The sequence below is a fragment of the Helianthus annuus genome, chromosome 7, assembly GCF_002127325.2.
Source record: "Helianthus annuus cultivar XRQ/B chromosome 7, HanXRQr2.0-SUNRISE, whole genome shotgun sequence".
Lineage (NCBI taxonomy): Eukaryota > Viridiplantae > Streptophyta > Magnoliopsida > Asterales > Asteraceae > Helianthus > Helianthus annuus.
Window position 1 is genome coordinate 4,372,168 of NC_035439.2, and position 13,152 is coordinate 4,385,319.

Below are 13,152 nucleotides of genomic sequence, written 5' to 3' on the forward strand. Positions count from 1 at the left end.
GCTTAATAGTAATTTGGATTGGTATGTGTACTAAATGGATAGCTTATGGACTTACTAGTAAAGAATGGTGTTGAGATTATGTCAAAATTCTAGCTTTGAATATGATTGTCAACTATAGAATCATGAATATGTTAGTATGAGTTGAATTGATGATACATGTGCATATATGTAATTATTTGATCATGTACTTATGTATGTGTGTGTGTCTTACACCATGATTATGAAATGTAAATGGTATCATTGGTATGGTCGACTAGGTTTAGATGAGTATATGATCATATGACGAAAGTATGTAAGTAAGATGGTTGACTTTCTAAAAGTCAACAATGTATGAATAGCACGACTAGGTCTTTGGATGCACTTTCAAGAGTAGAGAGATCACAAGATACAAGTTAGATTATTTAATGTGCTATACGTGATGGTGAATGAAATTAGCATAGATTAGAATAAATAAAATTGCTAATGCGAGTCTTATGCACGCTAATAGTTATTTAACGAAAGTCAAGCAACCATTTGGGTTATAATTGAATGCTAGTGATGATGAATATATGTAATAACAATGTTTTGAATATGATGGCATGAATGGGTAGGAGTTTTCACTAGCATGGCCCAACGAATGGAAGACTAACGGGACAAGCGGAGGCGAGGAAGCAAACGTGAACACTAACGCTTAAGGTAAGTGACTTCCGACTCACTTCTTAGTATGTATATAGAATTTTCATGTTCATGATTGTGGGGAAATTATGTAAGGTTATGTAATGATGAAAGCATTAAGGTAATTTGATGGGTTTTAAACGGGTCAAATAATTATGTATAAGTAAGGTAGCGGTAATGAAATTCGTAAAGATTACGGACCCGGGGCAAGGATTCTTAGTCTAAAATGCAGGGAAAGGTTTTACGGACAATTAGAAACAAGTTATGTTGAGATATGCATGAACGGGTCAAAATTTGGTAAAAGGGGAAATAAGCCGAAGGCATAAGAGTCATAAATTTAGGTAGTCCAAATATTGGATTTTCACTCCATGTGATGGAGAATTAAATTACGGTCGTGTAGGAAAAAGAATCGGGTAAAACGGATCAAAAACGAGTAAGTTATGCGAGTTTTAGTATTAAAAACGAAGGCTGAACTGGGCATCACCGTAGCTTACGGGGCCCACCGTAAGCTACGGTGGGTGTTGGGCATTTAATTCTGCCGTAAGGCAGTTTATTTCTACCGTAAGCATTTGGGGCCACCTTAAGCTACGGTAGCCACCGTAACTTACGGTGGAGGTCAGGTGTAAAAGTATTGTTTATTTAATTTCTTCGTTTTTCTTCGAATTCAGACCCCGTGAACCCATTCCAAGCCTCGTTAAGTTTTTATAATGTTCCTTAACCCTACCAAATGGCTTGGTAAGTTACGGATGAGTATGAAACTCATTTTTAAGATCCGAAACATACCCGATAGATATTTTGAAAGCGTTTAAGATGTGCGAATAAGAACGGGGTATGTAAGCGAGTATGCGGAGTAATGAATTAAGTACGTGGGTTTGTATGTATGTATGTATGTATGTATGTATGTATGTATGTATGTATGTATGTATGTATGTATGTATGTATGTATGTATGTATGTATGTATGTATGTATGTATGTATGTATGTATGTATGTATGTATGTATGTATGTATGTATGTATGTATGTATGTATGTATGTATGTATGTATGTATGTATGTATGTATGTATGTATGTATGTATGTATGTATGTATGTATGTATGTATGTATGTATGTATGTATGTATGTAATGCATGCATGCATGCATGTTATGGCATGCATGCATGCTATGCATGTATGTATGTATGTATGTATGTATGTATGTATGTATGTATGTATGTATGTATGTATGTATGTATGTATGTATGTATGTATGTATGTATGTATGTATGTATGTATGTATGTATGTATGTATGTATGTATGTATGTATGTATGTATGTATGTATGTATGTATGTATGTATGTATGTATGTATGTATGTATGTATGTATGTATGTATGTATGTATTGTATGTATGTATGTATGTATGTATGTATGTATGTATGTATGTATGCATGTATGTATGTATGTATGCATGCATGCATGCATGTATGCATGCATGTATGTATGTATGCATGTATGCATGTATGTATGTATGTATGTATGTATGTATGTATGTATGTATGTATGTATGTATGTATGTATGTATGTATGTATGTATGTATGTATGTATGTATGTATGTATGTATGTATGTATGTATGTATGTATGTATGTATGTATGTATGTATGTATGTATGTATGTATGTATGTATGTATGTATGTATGTATGTATGTATGTATGTATGTATGTATGTATGTATGTATGTATGTATGTATGTATGTATGTATGTATGTATGTATGTATGTATGTATGTATGTATGTATGTATGTATGTATGTATGTATGTATGTATGTATGTATGTATGTATGTATGTATGTATGTATGTATGTATGTATGTATGTATGTATGTATGTATGTATGTATGTATGTATGTATGTATGTATGTATGTATGTATGTACATATGTATGTATAGATTTCACTAGTGAATGTATGCATGTGTATAGTTATGTTTCGTTTTGAGTATGGGTGTAAGTATGTAGATATGTACGTAGGTAGGTATATATGTAGGTAACGGTGTAGGTGCATATGCGAGTAGATATGCATGGGCGTAAGTATTATGTATTTAAGTGTGAAGGTGCATACGCGTGTAGGTGTGAACGTATATATATGTGGATGCCAGTATGCATGTATAACTGTATGCCAGTAGGTAAGTACGTATGGTCATATGTTTTCAATACGATTGAGTATTGATGCTAATAACAGTGTACCTTGAGAATGAAGAATAATGCAGGTACAATGTTGAAGTCTCACCGGGGAATGGATACTCAGACGAAAATGCCTAACTGCAAAGGAATAACGGAATAGAAAGTAAAAGTGTATGAATCTTGTTATGTTCATAATGTGTACTAACGTTTGAATTTGTATGGTAAGTGTAGGTTGTACGAGTCACGGAGGATCACTGAAGAGAGGAGATCAAAGACCGAGTCACAAGTTAGATTGTACGGGAATGTTTGAATAACTGATTTAGTAAACATAGTTTATGTTTCTATTTCGTAATTGAGTTCGATTGATGTATTCATTGTAAATGTGTCACCTTAAAATGAACTTCAAGTAAGTTAAGACGTTCATAATGAAAGAAATTTTATGGTACGTATTTTCCGTTGCGTCTTTTCAGTTAAAGCGTGTTAGGGTGTAACAAGTTGGTATCAGAGCCCTGGTTTGAGAGAAATCAAGTATGAGGAGGTAAATGCTTGAACTCAAACCTGTGTGCTCTTGTGACAAGGACCCGTACAATCCGAGACTCGATCAAGATCTAAGGGTAGATGCCAAGGTAAGTATGTGCTTAAGTATGTATTTGAAGATAATTAACAGTATGTTATGTGTAAGGTAAGCATGATTGCTTGGAAAGGATGATCTGTGAATGCGGTCTAGCGCGAGCACCAAGGTATGTAATATGATATATTGACCGAGGTACGTAGATTTAACATATGGGTGCATGTAATGGTAAAACCTATCAAGTAAAAGGAAAATTTTAAATGAAATAGAATAATAAGAATGGTAATGAAGTTTTGGAAATGTTACACATGCCGAAACTTAATTCTTTGGACATAAGGTGGCGATTACACGAAGACACGAAACTAGTACGTGGATTGTGTACCTGGCCAGTACACAAGAACCGTATGATGTTCGTGAGCCCGTGATAATTGCTACCGGTATGTCCATTAGAATTAGGTAGTAGGTGGACGTGAGGGTGAAGAGAAATGTAAGACTTTCAGGAATGAAAGTACGAATGATATATTAGAATCCGCGAGACGGATTCGAAACATGAAAGAATTAAAAGCATGAATGATATGTTAGAATTCGCGAGACGGATTCGAAACATGAAAGGAATGAAAGCATGAATCACAGGTTAGGAACCGCGTAGCGGGTTCGAAAGGTAATGAATGATAAGAATGAAAATATTCGAATGTGTAAGTAATTACAGACCGAACAAGTAAATATTCCTTAAGTGATATGATCCAAATCATGTTTAAACTTTCATATATATATATATATATATATACACACATGAATATATTTATGCAAATGCGTTGTATGCAAGAATGGTAGAAAGGACAAATGGGACATACGGGTCAGATGGCGATCGCCATTTGAACTCGGTAGTTAATGATTTGATTTGTCAAGTTTTATACTCATAGGTGAGCTTGAAGAATGGACACGCAATGTCATTAATCGGAAAGGAATGATCATCGTAAGATATGGATAACGAATCAATGGAATTTACTTCCGTCAGGTATGCATAAAAAGAGCTATAACTTAAATAGGAGGTTATGACTCGACTAGAGATGGATGTATTAGACTAGAATATAAATATATACAAACCGTAATGCAAAAATGTAGAATGAATTTCAAATGTTCGTAATGATCGTCGAGTGGTATAGAACTTGAATGCTCGTAACTTGGAGAACTTGGCGTAGAGTTGATTCCCCTGAAGTAACTCGAGAACCAAACGTAGATGTTGCGCGTGTTCGGTCTTCGACTTGGAATAGATCAGGACATCGTCAATGAACACGATGACGAAACGGTCTAAGAAGGGCTTACACACACGATTCATCAGATCCATGAAAACCGCGGGTGCATTAGTTAGACCAAAAGGCATAACAACGAATTCGTAATGGCCGTAACGGGTTCGAAAAGCGGTTTTAGGGATGTCTTCCTCTTGAATCCGCAACTGATGATAGCCTGAGCGTAGATCGATCTTCGAGAAACACTGGGCACCTTGCAGCTGATCAAATAAGTCGTCGATTCGGGGCAAGGGGTATCGGTTCTTGATGGTTAGCTTATTCAGCTCCCGATAGTCGATGCACATCCGGAACGACCCATCCTTCTTTTTGACGAAAAGGACTGGCGCGCCCCAAGGAGAAGTGCTCGGGCGAATAAAGCCTTTTTAAGTAATTCCTGGAGTTGGTACGATAGCTCTCGCATTTCGGATGGAGCGAGTCGGTACGGGGCTTTGGCAACAGGAGTAGCTCCAGGAATGAGGTCGATGCGAAAGTTGATATCACGACATGGAGGTAATCCGGGGAGATCGTCAGGGAACACCTGAGGAAACTCACGGACCACTGGAACATCTTTGACTTCAACTTTCTTTTTCTTTTCCTTCTCCGCTACTACAATGTTGGCCAAGAAGGCTCGATATTCCTTGCGGAAATACTTGCTGGCTTGAATACACGACATGAGTTTGAGACCTTTCGAAGCAGTTTCACCATACACTCATAGAAGATCACCATTGGCGAGCAAGAATCGAATCATCTTATCGAAACACACAACTTCAGCATGGTTTTCGCGAAGAAAGTCCATGTCTACTATGACGTCGAAACTTCCGAGTTGCATTGGAATAAGGTCGATTGGGAAGATGTGATTGTTGAGCTCGAGAGTACAATCACGGAGTACAGAATTTACAGCGACGGTTCTTCCAGTAGCGACTTCGACTTCGAATGACGACGAAAGATAAGAGCGCTAACGACTAAGGAGCTTCTCGAATTCAAACAACACGAAGCAGTTATCGGCTCCAGTATCAAACAAACATGATGCATATATACCATTCACAAGGAACGTACCATTGACCACATTGTTGTCAGCTTGAGCCTGACAGGCGTTGATGTTGAAGGTTCTGGCATGGGCTGCTTGCTGCTGTTGCTGAGGCTGCTGTTGTTGTTGCTGCTGGGGCTGCTGGGGCTCTTGCTTGACTACCCTGTTTGGACACCGGTTTGCAAAGTGGTTAGGGTCACCACATGCAAAGCAGACTCGAGCATTGACTGCTGGTGCTTGAGCTGCTGGTTGGCCTTGCGGGGCAGGGAGTAGAGCCTGGTTGACAATGGCTTGAGCTGGGACTTGACGGGGACCATAGCGACAGTTCGCAGTGAAATTCCTGTAGAGGTTGCAGTGAGCGCAGAATCGACAAGCCAAACCCGCTGGATGGTGATAAGAACACGTCGGGCAGAGGGGGTGAGGGCCTGTGTATGCACGCTTCGCTGGCGGTGCATTGATCACTGGAGCTGAGCGCTGTGGCTGGTGCTGCTGGACTGGTACAGCCTGAAGAGGAGCAGCAGTGGTCGCGGCAGCACAGCTCTTATTGCTGGAGCTGTTGTTTTTCTTCCTTCTTCTTGAAGGCTTGGAGGTTTGAGCAGTGGTGTTGTCGGTGGATGCTGTTGTGGCTTGATGCAGAGACTTGGTTTGCTTATCCCAAAACCCAGACTTCACCCGCTTGTCGTTGATCTCAGCGGCAAGTAGGTAAGTCTCCTCGATTGATGCTGGCTTAGAAGCTTGAACAAAATCCGCTACACGGTCTGGTAGAGCACGGATATACTTCTTGATGGTCATTTCTGGAGTCTTGACCTGATCGGGACAGATAATGCTTACCTGCTTGAAGCGAGCAGTGAGACCAGCGTTGTCTCCTTCCTTTTGCTTGATAACCCAAAATTCATCCTCTAGCTTTTGGCGTTCATGAGGAGGACATAACTCATCGATCATAATTGCCTTCAGTTCCTCCCACGTCAGCTCATAAGCTGCGTCATTCCCACGCTTGTTTCCTTCAGCAGTCCACCAGTCCAAAGCACGAGACTGGAAGACGCCAGTAGCATTGAGGGTGCGGAGATTTTCGGGGCATCCGCTTTGTCGGAGGGTGACTTCAACCGAGTCGAACCAATGAAACATGGCTGTGGGGCCATCCTCACCGGTGAACTCCTTTGGTCCACACGCTTTGAACTGCTTGAAGCTATAAGCAGTCTTGTTGGAATCTTTCGGAGGATCAGCATGAGACACCTCAGATGACTTGCTAGCGTTTTCATACACCTCGCTTACGGCTTTCGCCACAGACTTGGAGATGATAGCAGTGAGACGTCGGTCTCTCTTCTCCTGATGGGTAAGACATTGGCGTGATCCAGATGACGACATGGTCTGCAATAGACATCGCCACAGGACTAATCACATTGAAATCGAATCTCACCTCACACGTCTAGATTACTAAAACTTAGGAACACGTCGAAACACATATCACATAAACACATAATCACAAAATCACAGAATCCACATAACCACAGAAGCACGTAAGCAAGCAGGGCACATAATCACTTAAACACATACACATTTAACACAGAAGCAGTCAGAAAACAGAAACCTATCCTTCCAAGTCGAGTGTCGTTGTGTAGTATATCGAGGTAGCATCATATCGTATAGTCTAACTTAGCCGTATAGTATAGCATAATAATATCGTCTAGGTTGCGTCAACTGGAGAACGATTCGAGATAGGATAGAAATACAAGTCGCGTAAAATGATAGCAAAATCGAATAGCATCAGAAAACGTAACACATAAATAGGTAAAACATATGAAATCACATAAATCAACGAGTATACGTGTCGACTTGTCAAAATCGAAACACATAAAATCGGGAGATAGATCGTCTGCGGCTACTAGACATCGACTAGCCAAGGTAATTCGGCTATTCACAGTGGACTTGTCGTCCCTTTCGACTCTAGGAGTCGTGTTTCTGACTCGGTTCGCGGGCATTACGCACGCATTCCCTAGGTCATACTTGTGAGTTCAGGTCGTTGGAGTCCGTCGAATGCCTTGGTGAGATGATATAAAGTCTGGAACAATTGCCAAGGTTCGGGTTTCACCCCTAGCTTAGCAATTTCTTCCTTGTTTTGAGAAAATTTGGGGAAAATTTGCATCAAAATGCGGGTTTCAACCCTGGTTTGGTATAATTCTCCCTATTTATTAGCGAAAATAATGAGATACTCATAAATAATCGGTATAAATCAGGCAATCTAACCAGGAGTTTGCGGTTTTCACACCTAATCCCGTCTAGGCTGCTGACTTTGATTGGAGTTCGAGTGCAGTGATAGCGAAGAATAACACGAATAAGCACATAAACATGGTCTAATGGTTCCTAGCTATAGCCTAGGTCTCTAAGACAGCGACCCGGACTAGGTCGTGTCTAACCTAATTCCCTATAGTTATGGCTCTATTACCAATCTGTCACACCCCAACCGATGGCGGAATCATCGGGGCGTGGCACTGAGCGAAACAGATTGTCCAGAAGTTTCCACAACAACTATTATTATAAATTCAGTTAAGTGATACGTCCCATACCGTATCCCAAATAAATAAGCAAGTTATCATAGAATACAACTAAACAAATAGTACTGTTTCGACAACTCAGATTCAATTTATTACAAACCAAATGTTCAAATACTGCCCAGAGTCATTTAGACTCATCCGGACAAGATCTACAGACAACTAATGCCATAGATGCTTGATCGAACAACTCCAACGGCTCCATGGCTATTGTTTATTTGCTTCTAGAGACCCCTAGGTAGGCTACGACCTACAACTGCTAGATGGGCTCTAAAGCTTTATTATTGCCTCGCTTTCCTAGCAAGCTAACACCTTAAACACCTATCACATACGTTAAAATAAAGTCAATACACATAATGTACAGGTGAGCACACAAGTTTGATAATAGCATATAGAGTTCGAATAGTTTACGCATAACCAGGCACGTACACAGAGGAAAACGATGCATGTTAATTATCGACATGGGACCATCGGTACCAACGACTGCAGGTTGACTGTCCGAGACAGTTCGCAATACATGATTACCACCGTAATCCATGCAAGTAATTGTCCTTAACAACCCCCGTGTGAACGGGTGCTGAGTCCAAACTATAGTACTATGTTGCTAAGGCAGGTAGATAGCACTCCACGTGTAAACATAATAAACAACAATCATTTAGTCAAGTAGCACATGCAGTTCGGTTAGCGTTCAAATAGTTTGTGTTTGGTTGTGATTTTGATAGATAACGTATGTAACACCCAAAAGTGCTAAAAGCAAAAAGGGATCGAGTATACTCAGAGTGATTTGGTTATGGATTGAAGGGAGCGCTGAGAGTAGGTTAGCCTGAATAGTTCGATAGCATAACGATGAGTAACGCGGAAATGTAACGATGGATAATGGATCGATTGGGCCGGTCGATCGGACAACCGGTTCGACCGGACGGGTTGTTCGTTCGGCTTGAAAGTCCGTTTGAACAGTCCCATTCGATCGGCCGGTAGGCTCGATCGGCTGGTCCTTTCGAGTGGATTGTTTCTTCCTTTAGGAAGGATGTGTTTGTGTATGATGGTTTGAACCTTTGAAGTTTTTGCAGCATTTTCAGGACACATTGAAGTATCCTTACCTTTCAAGTCGGTCGATCAAACGGTCCGTTCGATCGGTTAGCCCAACCGATCGGTTAGTCACCTCAGTGTGATCATTTGGCAGTGTGTCACTCGATCGGGTGACATGCTCGATCGGGTGGCACTCCAATGCTTTGAAAAATGGTTAAGTGTTGAAGCATAGTATCTCATGATCCGAAGAGTAATGTTACAAATCGGGTGGTAGGTTCGATCGAACATCACCTCGTCAATACCATACTTCATGAATATGTGAATAGTGTGGGCCATGTGTCAGCCGATCGGTTGACCCGGTCGATCGGCTGGGAAGTCCGTTCGGTTGGGCTGTTCGTTCGAACAGCCTAACCGTTCGGTCAGCTTTCCTGACCTGGTTGGCCTATCGTCTAACACTTGGCTGTTTTGATCACTTTGGTATGATTTTGAGGTATTTTGACAACGAGCTAAACCATAGAACTTAGGTTCTTACTTGTTTTACTGGTTTGGGCAGGAATCACCCAAGCCCGGCCAGTAAACTGTTTGGAACGGTAGTTTAACATTTGACCCACAATCGGTGAATCTCGTAGTTAGAATCCGAACCTTGAACCATGTGATAGTTTAGAATGATTTGTGAGTGGTTCAAGCTCCGTTTTCTACCGGTTTTAGAGTGTTGAGTGTAAAGAAGTTGAAAGATGGTTGGAAAATCCGTCTTTCAATCCTTTCCACCGTGAAATGTTAAGATCTTTGATAGATTTTAGTTTGTTTATGTGGAAATCGGCTAGATCTAAGCTATTCATGGTGGAATGATGCCAAAACATGATGTTCTTGAAGAACACCATGATGACATCACCCAAGAACACCTAGATCTTGGTGATTTCACGGTTTGAATCCAAGTTTTGAAAGATAGAAAGGTGTAGAATCATTAAATGAACAAGATCGTACAAGAACTAGAGTGAGAACTTACCGAATCGGAGAGAAATCTGAGAAATAGTGAAGAATAGGAGCTGGTCGGTCAGAGCTTTCCAAAAGTGGTAAAGATGACAATGACAGCCCTATTTATAGGCTTCCAAAAGAGGAAAGGCGCATCCGATCGGCTAGGGTTGCACTGATCGAATGGGCTGGCCGATCGAACAGGACTGTTCGATCGGTTGGCCTGTTCGATCAGGTTGCCCTTTTCGATTGGCACAACCTTTTGAGCGTTTCGCGACGATTTTTGATACTTCGATTTTGATGAACGATGATTTGAGCATGATAGAGTTCCTAATCAAATTACTTTTAATAGTAGTTGGGATTATATCTAACATATAAGCATCCTTACTTCATAATTTGGTTTCGATTTCGATTGAGTTCGATTATCCTTCGAGTTTCGATTTGATTTGATTGATTCACCACATACTACAACGTAAAGTAAACACGCACAAGTAACACATAAGGCACACACACACGTATAAAAGGTACCAAAATTCACGTGATTCGAGGTTCGAGTTCGATGATTGATTCGATTAGCTTGATTATTGATTGATTAACTTTATCGCATTGTTACTTCCTACTATTCAAAGTCGATTATCGGTTCGCAATTAGATTAACGTTCGATTCATTTTGATTATACAAAACTTACTCCACATAATACAAAAATTAAAATAGATTAATTCCAATAACAGTCAACATTTGACTTTGACTTTGACATTTGGAAAACACGGGGTGTTACAGCCTCCCCTTGTTTAGGGAATTTCGTCCCGAAATTAGACTGAGAGCCGTACATCACCGTGATTTTACCAATTTGATGCTTCAGCTCTATCTGAACAACTGCGGGTGCTTGGCCTTCATGTCGCTTTCGAGTTCCCAAGTGAACTCCGCGCCTCGTTTGCCTTCCCATCGGACCTTCACGATCGGAATACGAGAGCGTCTGAGTTGCTTGGTTTGGCGATCCATGATTTCGACGGGCTTTTCCATGAAGTGTAAAGTTTCGTTGACCTGAAGATCGTCAAGCGGTATGATCGCATCATGATCGGCTAAGCACTTTCGGAGGTTTGACACATGGAAAGTCAGGTGGACGTTACTAAGTTCCTCCGGTAAATCGAGTCTGTAGGCGACTTTTCCGATCCTTTCCAGAATTCTAAAAGGTCCAACATATCGAGGTGCCAGTTTCCCTTTCTTGCCGAATCGGACTACACCCTTCCAAGGTGATACCTTTAGGAGTACGTAGTCGTCAACTTCAAATTCAAGGGGCTTGCGTCTTTTATCGGCGTAACTTTTCTGTCTGTTCTGAGCTTTCACCAAGTTGTCTCTTATCTGATGGATTTTGTCAGTCGTTTCTTGTAGAATCTCGGGACCGGTTAACTGGGAATGACCGATCTCGTGCCACACAATAGGCGAACGACATCTTCTACCATATAAGGCCTCGAATGGTGCCATTTGGATGCTGGAATGATAGCTGTTGTTGTACGAGAATTCGACCAATGGCAGGTGTTTGCTCCAACTACCACGAAAATCAATAACACACGCACGGAGCATGTCTTCAAGAGTACGGATCGTTCTTTCAGTCTGTCCGTCGGTTTGTGGATGGAATGCAGTACTTAAGTTTAGCGACGTACCAAGGGCCGCTTGAAATGTTTCCCACAATCTCGAAGTAAACCGAGCATCACGGTCAGAGATGATGTCGCGAGGCGTACCATGATTACAAATGATCTCGTCGGTGTAGATTTGGGCTAGCTTGGCCACCTTATAGTCTTCTCGTATTGGCAAAAAGTGGGCTGATTTGGTCAGACGATCCACTATGACCCAAATACTGTCGTGACCTGATGGCGTGGTCGGAAGCTTAGTTACGAAATCCATAGCTATGCTCTCCCACTTCCATATAGGTATCGACGGTTGTTCGAGTAAGCCAGAAGGTCTTTGATGTTCAGCCTTAACTCTTGCACAGGTTAAGCAACTACCAACATAGAGAGCGATATACCGTTTCATTCCCGGCCACCAGTACTTGTAACGAAGGTCTTGGTACATTTTGTCAGCACCGGGATGAATGGAGTATCGGGATTTGTGGGCTTCAGTCATGATAATCTTTCTCAAATCGGTCCTCCTCGGGATCCAGATTCGGTCCAGATAGTAGAATATCCCATCGGATTTGCTTACAAGTTGGGCTCCATCATGATGAATCCTCTCCTTCTTCAATGTACGCTCGTTAAAGCAAACATGTTGAGCTTCACGGATGAGAGTTTCGAGGTTATGCTGCGCTTGAACATTTCGGACGCTGAGCACATAATTCTTTCTACTGAGCGCGTCTGCAACCACATTCGCCTTGCCTGGGTGATAACGAATCTCACAGTCGTAATCGTTGAGGAGTTCTACCCATCGGCGTTGGCGCATATTGAGTTCTCTCTGATCGAAGATATGTTGTAAACTCCTGTGATCGGTGAATATCGTACACTTGGTACCATATAGGTAGTGTCGCCAAATCTTTAATGCAAAGATAACTGCGCCTAGCTCGAGGTCATGGGTGGTATAGTTCTTCTCGTGGATCTTGAGCTGTCGAGATGTGTAAGCTATAACCTTGTCTCGTTGCATGAGGACACAGCCAAGACCAAGGTTTGAAGCATCACAATAGACAACGAAGTCGTCGCTTCCGTCGGGCAGCGTAAGAATCGGTGCGTTGCACAGCATATGTTTGAGGGTTTGAAAGGCAGTCTCTTGCGCGTTTCCCCACACAAAAGGCTTGTCTTTATGGGTAAGAGCGGTAAGCGGCACAACGATTTTGGAGAATCCTTCGATAAATCGTCGATAATAGCCAGCTAGTCCGAGAAAAGAACGAACTTCAGACGGGTTCTTAGGCG